This window comes from Sturnira hondurensis, unplaced genomic scaffold (assembly GCF_014824575.4).
Source record: "Sturnira hondurensis isolate 20B ecotype Veracruz unplaced genomic scaffold, ASM1482457v3 Scaffold0011744, whole genome shotgun sequence".
Classification (NCBI taxonomy): Eukaryota; Metazoa; Chordata; class Mammalia; order Chiroptera; family Phyllostomidae; genus Sturnira; species Sturnira hondurensis.
The window spans coordinates 663954-675759 of NW_028084375.1; positions in this window are offsets into that span (position 1 = coordinate 663954).

Consider the following 11806-nt stretch of genomic DNA (forward strand, 5'->3'; position numbering starts at 1 on the left):
CAGATGATCCTCTGGACCTTTACTTCCTGCTCTTTACTTCCTGGGCCAGGAAGTGTTGTGAGGTCATCCCTCTGGAACCCTCCCATCAGCACTCTCCACAGGGGACACTGTACATGTGGAAGGAGAGGCCATATCTTTATTCCAGGTAACTTCTATGCAGTCCATTCATGGGTACAGAGCTGAGGGGGCTAGTTCAGTTTCTGCCCTCATCTTTTAAGAGACTATAGAAGGGCACTATCATTGGAAATTGTAAAAATAAACTAAAAATGCCAAATTTCACAAATTTCCAAAGCCAAATAAACATCTGGCATTACAAATAGGTCTTATCTAGGGCGGAGTGACCAACAACAAAAGATGAAAAACACCATGTGGAGACCTGAGCCCAGAGACCAGAAATAGTGGGAGATGCCAAGTTAGGAAGCAGAGCTCAGAACCTCTAAATGATGAGAAATAAAAAAGGAGAGACCTAGGTCCAGAAAACATGAATGATGAGAGAAACCAAGTCAGGGAAGGGTCAGAGATCAGCTCCAAGAAAACATGAAGGACCCCAAGTTAATGACCAAACTGCGGCACCAAGAGATGATGGGGGACATCGAGTGAGAGACCTGAGCCCCAAGCCCAGGAGTGACAGGCGATACGAAGTTAGGGAGCGGAGATCAGCTCCAACTGAAGGTGAGAGCAACCAAGTGAAAGACAAAATGTCAGCATCAACGGATGTTGGGAGAAGCCAAGTTAGAGAGCAGATGCAAGCTTTAAGACAATATGAGCAATTCCAAGATAGAGGCCAAGTACCCCTCCCAAGGAATAATGAGAGAAGTCAAATGAGAGGCCTTGGGCCAAAACCAAATAATAATCAGAAATATCACATTAGGAACCAAAGACCATCTCCAACAGAAGATCAGTCACATTCAGTATGAAACCAAACCCCAGGACCAAAGGATGTCTTGAGCCCTGTACCCAGGTGTTATGAAAGAAGTCAAGCTAGGGAGCAGAGACCAGCTCCAAGACAGTCTGAAAAATCCCACCCTAAAGAACAGATTCCTGCAGTAAGAAACAATGAGAGAAGCCAAGTAACAGACGTGGGCTGAGACATGATGGGGAACACAAAATTAGGGAGCAGAGACTAGAACCCAAGAATGAGGAGAGACAGCAAGTTAGGGAACAAAGATCAACTCCAACAGAAGATGAGAGACACCGAGTGAGAGATCAAACCCCACCACCCACAGATGACAGGCAACACCAAGAGAGAGACGTGAGAACAGAAATCAGGAATGATGGGAGAAACCAAATTAGAGAGCAGATCCTCACATCAAGGGAAGATAGAATAAGCCAAAAAAGAGATCTGAGCCCACAACCCAGAAATGATGGAAGATACCAAGAAACAGACCTGAGTGTGGAACCTAATAATGATGGGGGACACCAGGTGAGAGACATGAGACCAGAACCCAGAAATGATGAGAGAAGTAACATTAGGAAGCAGAGACCAGCTCTAGGACAATATAACAGGTTATAATGTAGAGACCAGATTCCTTCACCAAAGGACGATGAGAGAAGCCAAGTAAAAGACCTGAGCCCACAACCCAGGAATGATGGAAGACAACAGGGACAGTCTTGAGACCAGAACCCAGGAATGATGGGAGACAGGAGGTCAGAAAGCAAAGCTTATCTTCAATAAAGGATGAGGGTCATCTTAGCAACAACAATAAGAGAAACTCCAGAAGAGCCACATCTCTAAGGGAAGAGTACCTGGCAAAAGAACAAGATCAAAAACATTTTCCCAGGCAGGAAAAAATTTGAGTTTGGGGATTCAGATCCTCAGAGAAGAGCAACCACTAGAAAAATTGGGCCAGTTGCCTGTGAAGTATACTTTTTTTCCAAACAGAAAAGTAACTGGTTATGCCATTGCCTACCTCTCTTCTAAAACAAGAAATAAAAGAAACAGACCCACTCACACAGGTTTGGGGATGTTTAAGGATTGCAGGAGTGGAGGAAGCTATGGCAACTCCCCAATTTGGGATCCAGAAGAAGGTTTGCACCAGGACAAGGAAGAAAGATGGGGAGACTGCTGAGGACAAGCAGGACAAACCCTACCGCATCTGGAAATCTAGCAAATATGGGGTCCCAGATGAGCTCAGCTCCTCTGAGGATGAGTTTTGAAGTCCCTTGCAGATGCTCCAAGAAATTATACCTCCCCAGTAGTTGATTTAAGCATTCTTGGCTTTTTTTTCTCCATGAACCTTATACATCTAGCTCTAATCTATAATGGGTAAAATTCCCTCAACTTTTGGTTCCTGGGACTCTTAACATTTTTTAGGAATGGTTTATAGTAGAAAGAAGAATTAAATGTAGCATAATATTCTCCAATAACCCTATAATTTTAACATTAATGAATCATAACTCTCAAAACTTATCTAAAGCACCTACAAGGTTCAAATTATAAACCTTGTAAAAATTAACAATAAATAATTAGGAATTAGAAAGCATTAACTTCTTGGTTTTCTTCTACATTTTAAAAATTGATCACTTTCAGATTGAAAACTGAGATGAAGCATCACAGTCAGTCTCTAAAACAGGGTTTATTTTTCACTCAGAAAATATATTTTTCATCAGTTCATTCAACAGTGGTTAAAGGAGAGACAAAACAGATTGTGTAAATGAAAGCTAACAAAGGAAAGGCCATAATATTAAGGTCAGACCAATACAAGTCAACATAAAAAGAAACGTTTTGATCTAGCAGGTATATATGAATTCTACACACTTGTTTTTTAAGCATCCATGAAAGATTTATAAAAGCCATCAATTAAAATTGCAAAAATTTCAGGTCACATCTTTGATGATTTCTATAAAACTAGAAATTCATCACAAATAAACATCAAAAATACTTTGAATATTAGAAGCATTCCTTTAAATAACTCATATTAAGAAAAGCAAAACTGCAATTAAAATAACATTTAAATAATAATAAAGTCACCAAATATTAAAATTTGTTGTTGAAGCCACTTTATTTACTTAACAAAAATAAAAAAGACATTAAGTACTCAATTTAATAACTTAGGAAATTAAGACACAAAAGCAGACTTAAGAAAAGCAGGAAATAGGAGAATATAAAGATGTAAGTAGAAACTTATGACTACAAAACAGAATAGCCAGGTAATTGATAAATAAAGAGTCCAAGATATTCGGGAAATCATTAACTAGGAAAGAAAAAAAAACCAATATACATATGTTGAAACCAAAAACACTCAGCTACAAATACAGACGATGGTGATTGTAACAATTTTATTCTTAGACAGAAAAAGAAAGAAAGAGAAAAAGAAAGGAGAGAGGGGGGAAAGTAAAGAAAGTCGAAAACATAAATGATTTTCCTAGGAAAACTGATTTCAAAAAAGGTGTAACCATAGAAAAATCTGAGAAGGCTGCCGAATGCTGCCCTCTCAAAAGATTTAGGCCTCGCTGTCTCACAGGTGAGTATCTTCAAACATCCATGGAACAAATAATTCCCACACTATTTAAATCATAGCAGAGAATACAAATATAAAGAAAGCTTTAGAATTTTCAAAGATAGGGTCACCCAACATCAAATTCCCAACCCCCCGAAATAAAAACTACAAACCAACCCAATTTATAAACATAGATGAAAACCCCAGAATGAAACACTAGCCAAGAGCAGTTTTCCTTTTCATGCGGATGTCATGAGACAGTAACACACGCCGTCTCAGATGCCTCGCCTCAGGAAGGCCACAGTCCACTTAGGGAAATCCGTTTGTTCAGCTCATCCGAGAACGTGGCAGAAGAGAAAACCTGTGTGATCATTTCTACCAAGATGGAGATTTTGTTTAGTCCATGTTATTTTTCAAATTTAAAATAGTGAAAGAAAAATGGATCTAAAATCAACAGCTGACACCATGCTACATAGCATGCCATTCGACCTCAGAGAGCCCTTTCATTCCACAAGTATTTGCGAAACACCTGCTGTGTCACGGGCAGTGGCAACGCACAGGCTACAGAGGAATGGAGGAAGAAAGGGCTCTGCAGCCTGGAGCCTAGTGAGGATTACCATCACATTACAAAGGAGAAGATCTATGAAGGGAAAGAGCAGGTGCCATGAAATAGAAAAACAAGGACATCAAAATTCAATGGGAAAGAGGGCAAGAGAAAGCCTGTTTGAGGAAGTACCTAAGAGCAAGGGGTTTGCACCCATCAGGGAGAGCAGAAAAGAAAGAAATTAAGTACATGAATTAGACAGAAAGAGGCAAAATGATCAGTATTCGAGATAGCATAACTTATATACAAGATACTATAACATTATATATAATATATACCAGTAAATATATATACATAATGGATATGTAATATATATGATACCATAATATAAATACACAAAACATAACATGTATAGATATATAATATATAATGAATATAATATACATAGATTTATATATACAGTGTTCCCCCTTTTATTTGTTGGAGATACGTTCCGAGATCCCAGGTGGATGACAAACCATGAATAGTAAATACCAAACCCTACATATATACACTCTGTTCTTCCCTACACAACACCCCTATGATAAAGTTTCATTTATAAATTATGCGCAGTATGAGATTAGCTAAAAATAAAGCAGAATAATTATAACGATATACTGTAACAAAAGTTATGTGAATGTGGTTTCTCTCGAATGTTCTATTGTAACAGTTCCTTACTCACGGTGAGTGGCTGGGCGTCACGACTTGCGGGCTGTCCCTGCCGAAGGCTTCATGGGCTCAGTGCTTCCTGGTGCAACATGCTGCTGTCAGCTGGCACACGTTTTCTGTGCTGTCTTCCACCCACAAATCTAACGACTTTTCCTTCTAAACTCTGCACTTACCATGCACTGTAGCTGCACTTCTCTAAAAAGGTTTTATTTATTTGTTTTTAGAGACAGGGGAGGGGGGAAGAATGAGGGAAAGAAACAAAAACTTTGAGTGGTTGTGCACACCCCAACAGGGGTGCTGGCCAGCAGCCCAGGAATGTGACCTGACCAGGAATCCAACCATGTTTCAGTTTGCGGGAGGACACCAAACCCTCTGAGCCACACAAGTTAGGGCTGTTGTGACTGTAACTTCTGCAGTTTGAAGTGTGACAGCAAAACTAACTTATTTTTCCTTCTTCACAATTTCATGGATAGATTTGTTCTTACCGTAGATCTTAGCAACTTCAGCAGACGATATTTTTCTTTCCTCGTTATAAATAACAGTATCATACCTCTTCAAAAGCCCCACCTCCAAATATGGTCACATTTTGCATTACTGGGGCCTAGGACTTCAACATATGAATTAAGTCCATAACAACTCCAAATGACCCTGCTGTTTCCACTGAATACACTAGTTACACTAACTCCACTAGACTACAAACTCTTATTCTCCACCCACAACCCTACATCTAGGCAATTATTGGCACTCATTCAATGGATATGTTACCCTAATGAATGAATTCTAACTCCTCTCCATATTTATGATCACACCCTCCTCCAGATGCTCCGAGGAGTCTTTGTCTTCACCTCCCCCAGTACAGCTGGTCAGCTGCTCATTAAAGGGACCATCTAGAAAAATTCACATCCTGGAGGTGTAAGGATCTCAGAACTTCATAGCTGGGGCTTGTTCGCCACCTTGTGGTGACTGGCTGCAATGTCTCTAGTAGTTCTACCATGAGGAGAAAGGGAGGGGGAAAGGACTCCACTGCCCTGCCCTCCACTGAGGGTGACATGTTAAGTCCTGTTTCCCTTCTTAGAGTTCCAGATGGATGAAAGATTCTACCCTTCTCATGTTCATCTGTAACTAAGGTTGTGGGGCAGAAAGTGCTGCAGTGTTGAAACCCAGATCCTTGCAGGGGTGGCCCAACACAAAACTGTAAATTTACTTAAAACCTTTTTTGGCTCATCAATTTTTGTTGTTTGTGTATTTAATGTGTGGCCCAAGGCGACTCTACTTCCGGAGGCATCCAACCTTTTGACCTAGAAACACCAAAAGGTTGGACACCCCTGCTTAGGGCTAGTTGGTATTCCTACTGCATTTCCTTTGTTCTAAAGTCACCGAGTTTATAAGAGACACCATTGATTAAAAAATAGCATTTTGGGGTGAAAAGGGAGTATATTATATTAAACGTTCATTTCAATTTTAAGACAAATAAGAATCTCAGAAATGTGAATAAATAGATCTTAGAATTCGACTTTCATCTGCAAAATATCCTGGATGGGAAGGGCGGGGTCCGCCACACAGTGGGCCTGTTCATTCCCATACCTGTGACTCGAAGCCAACTCCAGAGCACAAGCACAGTGGTACCTCAGCACTCATAGTTAACCTGCTATGGAAGTCCTAACAAGTGCTGAACCGACCACTATCGAACTATTCATGAGCTACCCTGAGACGGTCAACTTGTTTCATCCGAGAGGGGAGCGCAGAGTGGTGAGCAAGCACTGGGTGCTGAAACATTTTTTTCTCATCAAAATGCCATGAGTACAGGATTTAATGAGTTCTAAAGCTGATGAGTACCCGAGATATAGCTGTATTTCAAAAATCACTGCCCATAAGAGCTGGCCTTCCAGCCACCCTGCTGAAAGCTCCTGTGTGGAAGGAAAGACCAGCGTAAAACTACAAATGGTTATTCATTTGCTAATGACCACAACCAAAGACTAAGGACTGGCTACCAGCTCCCTCCTAGAAGCCTTCTGAGCAGTAAATAACCCTGGAGCTAGAAATGAGTGCCCCTCTCCAACCACCATCTGCTATGGGCACAGGCTCAGGGATGTTCATTAAAAAAATAGAAGATTTATTATAATAACAAAATATCTCTTTGAGGTGGAAGTATAGAGAAAGATGTCATGACATGAGTTCACAGTTAAAGGCAAAACCCAAAAGGTGCACAGAAGCAATAAAAGACGACTGATGGCCCTGACAAGTGTGGCTCAGTTGACTGGGCATTGCTCCGCAAAGCAGAGGGTCCCTGGTTAGATTCCTGGTGGGGTATGTGCCTAGGCTGTGAGTTCAGTCCTGGTCAAGGTAACCAATCCATGTATCTCTTTCACATCCATGTTCCTCTCTCTCTTTCTCTTCTCTCCCTGTTGGGGAAAATTGATAACTATTTTAAGACACAACACAGTGACTAGAGAGTGATTTGGTTTTGCAGCCCAGTGGCTTGTTTTGGCCCATAGACGCCAAAAGCCTCTTTTGGCGCCTCTGGACTGTTTACCGTCGACATACCAGAGATAACACTCTGCTTTCTGCTTCCGTAACTGCCTCCTGCTTTCACGGTCCGAAGGACGGGCCCTCCCTTGCTGAGGGCCCAGAATTTGGAGACTGACTCCTCTGGGTCCACACGTAAAATAAACTTCCACTCTGTACACCCGAAAGTGGCTGAGTTGTTTTCTGTAATATTCCTTCTATAAAAATAAATAAATAAATAAGGGGTTTTTTGAAGATGCCATCTTTATGAATGGTGTTGTTGTTGTTGTTTGTGTAGGTTTCCTTGAACACAGTTGAGAATTCAGAATTTTTCATTTTCTTTATATAATGGCAAAGAGAAGAAAGTTGACACAAGAATGCATTTCACAATTATCAGATGAATCAGAAGGTAAATGCAAAAAGAGTCATTTTAGCAAGTCTACTAATGACCATGGTGAAACTGATCGTGTAAGTGAAATCTCAAACAAGAGTTTTTGTATGACAATACCCTGGATGAATTTATTCAAACTCAGAGATCCATGTGTGGCAGAGCGAGACCTTACAGCATCGATTTATCATCACCTCACTGATTACCAGGGTTGACTCTGCTGATCTCGCTGTGTACTGCCTGCCTTCTTCCTCACCCCTCCTGTGTGTGTCCCGAACGTGCGTGCTCAGTCCAGGAAGCTTGCATTCGCTGACTGAGAAGACCATTATTTCACAGGGGGGACACAAACAGCTGTGCTGCCCTCCAAATACGCTCGCAAGAATTAATGAGTGAACAATGTATTTCCAAAACAAAAGAAAAATGTGGTACTCTCAGACAGTTATTCAGCAGGAAGAACTGCATCACTGTGTTTTGCATGAACCTGAATCACCCCATTTTGATAAAAGACATGTAACATTATTCTCCCATCTCTTATAATGTTTATGCACAAAACTGTACTTGGTACAGTTTATAGGTGGAAAAATGCTGCAGACAGACATGTGTAAAAAGATAATCAGAAAGAAACAGATGATGTAGAAATAAAAACATTCATTGGATTGATCATTTGGTATTTATAAATCTAAAAGTGGAAATGTTTTGCAATGATGAAACAAAGAACACACATACATAAATGTCATATGTGTGTATGTATATACACATGTATATACTTATGTATACACAAAAAATAAACAAATATGTGTGTGTCATCAAATCCAGGAAAATATGGAATAAAAATTTGAGTTTCCTATAACTAAATTCTTATAACTTTTAATAACATTTTTCAATTTCTTTATTTTTACTTTTTTAACTTTTATTTTTCAACTACAATTTACAATCAATATTATTTTGTATTAGTTTCAGATGTATAACATATTAGTTGGGCAATCATAGACTTTACAGAATATTCCTCCCAAAATTTCTAGTACCCACCTGGCATCATACATAGTTATTACAATATTATTGACTACATTCCCTATACTGTACTTTACACCCTCATGACTATTCTGTAAGTACCAATTCGTACCTCTTAATTCCTTCACCTTTTTCATGCAACCCCTCAACCTCCCTCCCCTCTGTCATCCATTAGTCTGCTCTTTATTTTGTTTGTTTATTCTGTTCTTTAGATTCCACATACAAGTGAGATCATATGGTATTTGTCTTCTGACTGATTTACTTCACTTAGCATAACTTTCTAGGTCCAACCATACTATTGTAAATGGTAAGATTTCTATTTTTTACTTTTATAAATTACAAAATGATTCAAAGATAGATGATAGGTAGATAAATAGATAGATAAAAAGGGTGCATTGGATCCAAATGGTAAATGCTAATGATTATAGTTCCTGGTATACTGAAGGTTTAAGGCCTCATATGATTCCTGTAATTCCACGAGTTCTTCATCAGTTGAAAAACCTGAGGTGTGTCTATAAAATGAACAAGGTGTGTCTGCCCCACCCTTCCACCACCAGCTCTGTACCTGCAGCAACTCCAGCCCCTGCTGCCCTCCCAGCAGTTGCAGTTGAGGTTTTGGGGCTTCCTTCCAGGATTTCGGGATTGCGGGCGACGAAGGTGGGGGAGGGAATGCGGTACCACATTAGCACTTTCTTCTGACAGCCTCTGGGACAAGGCTTCGAGGCACTTTTATAGCCCCCAAATATCCATGACAACAGGTGGTGCACTTTCTCTAATTTAGAGTTTTGGCTACTGAGGTGTCTTAGGTTGGAAACCAAGTGGAGCCCAGAGCCTAACATAGAGGGGCCCACCGTCACCCTACCGCCATCCCCACCACCCCACTCCACCCCCTCCCTACCACCTCACCCTACCCCTGCCCCACCCCACTTCCAGCCCCCACCACCCTACCCCCCACTCTTCACCTCCCACCACCTGTACCACCCCACAACTCCATCCCACCACCCCACCACACACCCCCTACTGGGTCCCGTGAGCCCAGAACAGCTCCATTCTGGGACTCACCCACAAGCTCTTCGAGATAAAGCCAGCAGCAACTCAGACATTGCTGGTCTCTGAGTCACTTCCTGGCTAGTGGCTCTGAGCTTCTACCCTCCTCCAGGCCCCGAATCCTACAGGAGCATACGTAATTTTTTCCACTGAGACGATCAAAACCACTACGGTTTCCTGTCTGCAGCTAGATCTATTGCTGACTAGCCTGACTTAGAGGGGAAGAACAGGGCCTTTCTCCGCAGGAATTAAAATCCAGAGATATATGTGCAGAGGGGTTCCTTTCTAGGAGGCCCAGGCAGGCAGCCTCTGTATTCACCCTGCACACCCCTCACACGCCCCCACACACACACACACACCCACCGTGTGCCTTGGGGCACAGAACTGACAGAGGGTAAGAACTCCATAAATATTTACTGATTAAATAATCCTCCCAGCCCATTATGAGCCTCTAAAATTTGCTTTGTGTTTTAAATTCTCCCTCTTAAAATTCAATCCGTCTTGCCTTCAGAGAGCAGGATGGATTGAATCGTCCTTTGCTTTCCTCTCTTCTTTTAAAGGAAAGCAACGTCCTTTAGGAAAGGAAAGTAGTAACATGCTCGATAGTAACTGGGAAACCAAAGCAGTTCTAGCAGCGGGAGGTTGACTGAGAAACAGGTAATTCCTGCTGGAGGGGCTGGCTGGGTTTGTTGGCAGGGGGTGACTAAGCAACAGAAGGAAATTTTACCCGGAGAGAATCTGAGTGCAGGGAGTGGGACTCCTGGGCTGGGCTGAAGGAAGCGGCCAGAACCAAAGCAACCTTTTGGAGGCTGCAGGCTTCAGAAACAACTGAAAATCTACGCTGAAGCACAAGGAGGTGCCACAGCATTTAACTCCTTTGTGTCCATTCAGTGTTTTGGGTCTCCGCAGACCTAAGAAGGTGATAGGGGACTCAAGAGTTGGAAAATCTTAGTTTAAGGTAAAAAGTTATAAGCCTAGCAAGTAATGTATTTGTTAAAGCTTTTGTTTCAGAAGGCCCATCCAGGCTCCTGAGAAAACAGCTGACCTCCTGGGGCACTGCTAAAGATTACTGCCTGGGGACAACTGGAGGCATCTGGGCCATTGTGTTCCAGGGAGAAACAGATGACCACCCAACCAGCTAACTGCCCAGGACAGGAATGTTGTGTCTTCTTTCACCTAATCTTCCCTGAATCTCAAAGCCCTCACCACACCTTGTTTATTCCCTGGTATAAGAACCTTGGCCTGCACAGAAAAGGGAAGATGGTCTGTTAGGGTATGAACCCATCATCTTCTCAAATCACCAGCCATCTGAATAAAGCACCCATAAAGAGTAAATCACTGTCATTGCTTATTGGGTTTGGTAGTGACAGATAGCCTGAATTTATGTCTTTTCCAGTTTCAAAGGGACTTATTTTCTGTCAAAAACTATTAACTCTTAGGAAACATAGTTGATAATACTGTAATAACTATATATGGTTTCAGGTAGATGCAAGACATAGGGGGATCACTTGGCAAGTTATAATTGTCCAACCATTATGCTGTACTACTGAAATTAATATAATATTGAATGCCAATTGTAATTGAAAATTTTTTTTAATTTTTAAATTTTTTTAAATACATTTTATTGATTATGCCATTACAGTTGTCCTATTGTATTCCCTTCATTCCCCACCACCCTGCACACCCCTCCCCCACCATTCCCCCCCTTTATGACCACACGTCTCAAGCTCTTTAGATTCTATATTTCCCCCACTATTCTCGCCCTCCCCCCTATCTATTTTCTACCTACCATCTATGCTATTTTCTGTACCTTCTCCCCCCTTCTCCTCCTCCCATTCCCCTGTTGCTAACCCTCCATGTGTTCTTCATTTCTATGGTTCCACTCCTGATCTAGCTGTCCTCTTGGTTTGCTTTTGTTTTAGGTGTGGTTGTTAATAACTGTGAGTTTGCTGTCCTTTCACTGTTCATATTTTTCATCTTCTTTTTCTTATATAAGTCCCTTTAGCATTTCATATAATAAGGGCTTGGTGATGATGAACTCCTTGAATTTGACCTTATCTGAGAAGCACTTTATCTGCCCTTCCATTCTAAATGAAAGCTTTGTGGAATAGAGCAATCTTGGATGTAGGTCTTTGGATTTCATGACTTGGAATACTTCCTTCC